This window comes from Meleagris gallopavo, chromosome 5, assembly GCF_000146605.3.
Source record: "Meleagris gallopavo isolate NT-WF06-2002-E0010 breed Aviagen turkey brand Nicholas breeding stock chromosome 5, Turkey_5.1, whole genome shotgun sequence".
In the NCBI taxonomy this organism is placed as follows: Eukaryota; Metazoa; Chordata; class Aves; order Galliformes; family Phasianidae; genus Meleagris; species Meleagris gallopavo.
In genome coordinates, this window is record NC_015015.2 from 32,076,905 (window position 1) to 32,081,995 (window position 5,091).

Here is a 5,091-nt window from a genome sequence, read left to right on the forward strand (position 1 = left end):
TACAAACAGATTTTACCTTTCTTCATAAATAGAATTATTCGCTACTCACAAATACAGTAAAACTAGGATTTCAGCTGAGCCTTTAGAGGAACATCTAGCCAGTAAGCTTTGCTTATGCTGCAGACAGCTACCCTGAGGAGTGATTTGAATTTAAATGTGACTCCCTTATTAGTTTCTGCTAACTGCAAATATCCCAGGCTCTTAATTAAGTGGCTGAGTAATGTATGAATGCTCACTTCTGCTTGTCATGCAGAACAAAGCAATGTATTTAGATTCCATGCACAATATGAAATGTAATGACACAGGCAACAGTAATTTAGAAAGCCTTTTATTTTTTATTATCCTTGTTTTGCTTAGCTAATCTCCCACTTTTTTTTTTTTTAACTTGGAGATGTTTAATGTTTGGCTGCTACAGTGTCACAAATGTTTGTCCAAATACTGGTCATTATCTAATGAATTTTTAGATTAAAAGGGAGCATGTTACTAAATGCCTAGTGAAGAGATAAAGTTATAATTTAGTTATAATTTTTTTTTTGCTTTTAAGGACTTTTATTACAAATATACCCCAGTTCAGAATAGGCTCTGGACAGTAATGTGTTACATGTTATATTTAGATTTCTATCTGCCTTTGGCAGTTATCTACTTGGACAGTAACACTAAAGCTCTTCTCACAGCTCTGAAACTCTTATTACTATTTTGCAGAAATATGGTTTGGGAATATGTTTTATCTCATTTGTCTTTAGCCAATTTATAAGTTAGACGTGCAGTTCTTGAGCTAAAGGATAAAGAGAATATTAATCCCAGAATATTTGACACATTTTAGGAAAGCAGCAGTAGCCTTCTGAAAGTGCCTACCTCTCTCTCCACTGACCACAGAGGCAGTTTGATTAATTAATTGAGACTAAATTTTTATGTAAAACTCTAGAAGAGTCCCTTAGTTATTGTTGTTGCTAGCAAGTTTTTGAAGAAGGTAAAAAAAAAGTGAAATCCATTTCACTCTTCTTGATAATTCTATGTAGAACACTGTCACTGAACTGTATCTTGTCTAGAAAAAAAAAAAAGGCACTATGATATAATTGTTCTTGTTCATGTAAACAGCTTGTGGATGTTAGCCCTTGGTGACATACATGTTCCTTCAGATCAACACAACTGCAGGAAAAAAAAACTCTATCACCTTACATTCTGAAAATAGAATTAGAATACCTACGTAGATCATAAAATAATTAAATGAATAAAATCTTCATTTTCAATGATATATATACAGACAGAAGCGATAGCTTTAAAACTGTTAACTAAGTAGTTTTAGCTATATTTGAAAAATAGATTAATGAGAAATGAAGTGTTTGAGCACTTGGTTTTACTCTGGCAGTTATTCTTCATATTATTCATCCTTCCCTAACCCTGGACATAATTCTGAACAGTGATGAAAAGCACAATTTGATAACGTCCAGAAAAAAAAATGACTAATCTTCCAACCCATATATTTTCCTTGTTTTAGTCTCTACCATAAATTATCATTTTATGAAATTATAAAAATAAAAAAACAAGCATATGAAAAATACATTGCTACAAAATTCTTTCTAGTAACAATTTATTAGATAATTTATCTCAGATCTGTTTACATAAAGAATCTTATTTCTTGTGTATTTGATTTGTCATTATAAGCTACAACCATATTACAGAATTTCTAAGATGAGTTTCTAAATATACTCATTTCCTCAGTCAAGCTTAAATATCAGAGTGTAACAACTGTTCCAGCCCTACTAACCTTTGTTATTGCAGTGAATTTAGGCAAGAAACATCAATTGTTTTCAAGTTAAAACAAAATTAAACCTGCATAGGAAGATTTAAGGTCTGATTGGATCAGAAATTACGAACCACTGTTTTCTTGTGCTGTTTCTACAGAACTTGATTCGTTTGCACATTTATCTCTCTCGGAGTCAAACTGTCCGACCAATTTTGGATTTCTATAATTGACCATGAAACTCAAAGTAGCAGAGGAATTAAGAGCAAGGCCTAAGAGGCAACCTGACAGCACATCTTGTTGACACTTCTTTCTGTAACTGGTTTGAGTCTTTTTTATTAGATTTATTCAAGCTCAGCTTACATTGTGACACCTTCAGCTATTAGAATTGCAGCTGAGATGGATCCAAACTGTTGAAAAGATCCTAGTTTCCTCCAAAAGGAGCACACAGTTATGGCCTAATTTCAGTTGATTTTTTTCCTGTTTCTGACAATCTAGCAGCATTTTAGAATATTAACTAAATTATAACCTCATAAGAGACCTTTTCTTACATTTATACTTACCCCTATTATGATATCTAATTCTATCATATATATATTTTTTTAAGTGTTACTTCTAATCACAATATATGCGGTTGAACAAACAGTTAAATAGACTGAATTGTCATCAAATGAGCTATCTTCATAGAAGGAATGTGAGTGGTTCCAAAAAAAATAGGTCCATCAACAAGCCAGAGGTCCCTTTGGAGATACGCACTGCACTACCAGGTGGTGCTTCCTCCAAGACCAGCGTTTTGAACAAGATGTCCTTCTGATTGAAAATTGAAGTTACCAGAGTTCAAGTTTTCTTTCATGGAGTGGCTACCAAACAGAACGAAAGGCTGCCAGCTGGGCTGTTACCTTTTATGTGGCTTGAGATCACTCCATGACTGAAATAACTTCTGAAAGGCTCCCCTGCCTGAGATTCTTGTAAGTCCAGAATGAAGAGAATTTCAGTGTCAAAATTAGCAAAAAAGTTGGTCCACGGATGTTCAAAAGTCATTAAATCCTCAAAGAACAAGTCTTCTGAGGAAACATTCAAAATTCAAACCTCCAAAAATTCAAAAAATTCAAAAACCAACAAAATCTTAGGTATTAAGTAAACGTATTTTAGCCACATGTCCCGGACTAAGCAATTTCTTCTGTTGGAAAGCACTTGCACCAGATGAAGCATAGAGACGTAGAATTAGCAAGGTTGGAAAAGACTTCCAAGATCATCTAGTCCAATCGTCTACCTACTACCAATATTTCCCTGCAAAATCATGTCTCTACATGTTTCTTGAACACCTTCAGGGGCAGTAATTCAACAACCTCCGTAGGCAGCCCATTTCAGCACCTGACCACTCTTTTTTTTCCCCTAGTATCCAACCTGAACCTTCCCTGGTACAACATAAGGACGTTCCCTCAGCCCCTCCTCATAAGACTTGTGTTCCAGTCTCCTCAGCATCTTCATTGCACTGACCTGGATATGCTCCAGGACCTTGATGTCTTTCCTGTAGTGAGAGACCCAAAACTGAATACAGTATCCGAGATGTAGCCTCACCAAATCTGAGTACTTGGGGACATAATTAGACTATCCTTTAATTGGTAGCTAATTTAACATGTAATGCTTGGATACCTCTGCAGTGTCCACACTGTCTCTATGTAGATCACTTTAGACTATTTGGGAAGTGACGACAGGAGAGAAAATAACTGAAGAATATTTATGCAGTCAACTGTTACTCACTATAGATGGTCTAAATTTTTATGCTACTACATAGGTTGCTCCAAAAGTAATGTCTTCTATTTATTTCCATGGAAACTACAACAGATACAAAGAGCACAATAACACTATTTGGTAGAGCAAGTTCTCAACTACAAGATACTCATTTTTAACCATTAGATGTGTATTTTTGTCAGCAATGAACATAAGCCAGCATGCTGTGCTCCTAAAAATGTGCACCAGTGGAGGTGACCCACTATCACTGTCACCACTGATAAAAAGCATCACCCACTACCTCACTGTACACACATTCACTGTTTGGTGCCCATAAATGTTCAGCAGTTTCCATGAATGTGAATGGGTGCCATTTTTTCCACATGAAGAAATTCAGTTCCACACCTTTGCTTCATACGGATTTCCATATCAGACACCATTTTGTCAGACTGCTTCATTGCTCACATCTGTTGCATGGTAACAATATTTGGTGAAATACTGTCAGAAAGGTTCAACCTCTACTTCCATACCACCAACATTGACCTCTGAATTCATGGGCCAACAACAACAAAAAAAAATAGGAGGCATTAATTTTGAATTAGCCCTGGTAAAATTATTCTGAGTTCAGATAGTCCACTCAGGAATTCAACTGGATCTTTCTACATAAATTCATCTCTTTCTTCCATCCAACATAGTACTAGTGACTTCCAACTATTTTTTTTTTATTTTTCTCCTGCAGAACTAAAGATCTTCCTGCTAAACTGGAAAGTGCCAATACCACATTGATTCTTTTTCCATTATTGAGTTATGGGAGATTTTGTTTTGTGTTAATTATCACCATTGCTAATATTACAGGAATGGCATTATGAATAGCAGAGCTGCAGATAACCAGAAAATAAAAAACTTCCCCCTGCACTATTTGCAATTTGTAAATGAAACTCTGCAATTTAAAATATGCCCTCACTATACTTTGCTGTCACAAATCATTAGATTCAACAAAAACTACTTAAAAACGTTAGTCTGTGACTGTCCTAATAACATCCCTGTTGCAGAAGCCTCAAAAAGTCTAGCATGTGTAGAATTAAAAACATCTTTCAATACCAAAGAGAGACAACATTATAGTTATATGTTACGAGCTATATCTGTGTGGCAACATACCTGTTCTATGACCTGATGGATATTTGACAGCATGTTGCTATTCTTTTAACTGTGTATAGTCTTGACATACTCAATTTTAAAGGATATTACTACATGTTATAATATAATAAAAATATTCCTAATACTTTTAGTTATATATGTCATATATAAATGTATGCTTAATAATCATGCATCTATATAACTTCCAAAACTAATGGACACAGACATATATTGCTTGATTAGTAGGTCTCCCTAGGTTGAAATAGATAGAAGTGACAATAGCACATACATCCAGTCATAAACTGGATTTGGCTAGTCACCTAAGTAAATCTGCTGCTAGAGATATCATTATCTGAGCTCAGATTGTTAACTAAGTATGTCAACACATTCTACAGTCCTGACTGGAATTGCAGTGTAAACATAGTTAGCATAGGTGGTACTGGCACAACTGCTTAATAGAAGCTGCTAAGAAAAAA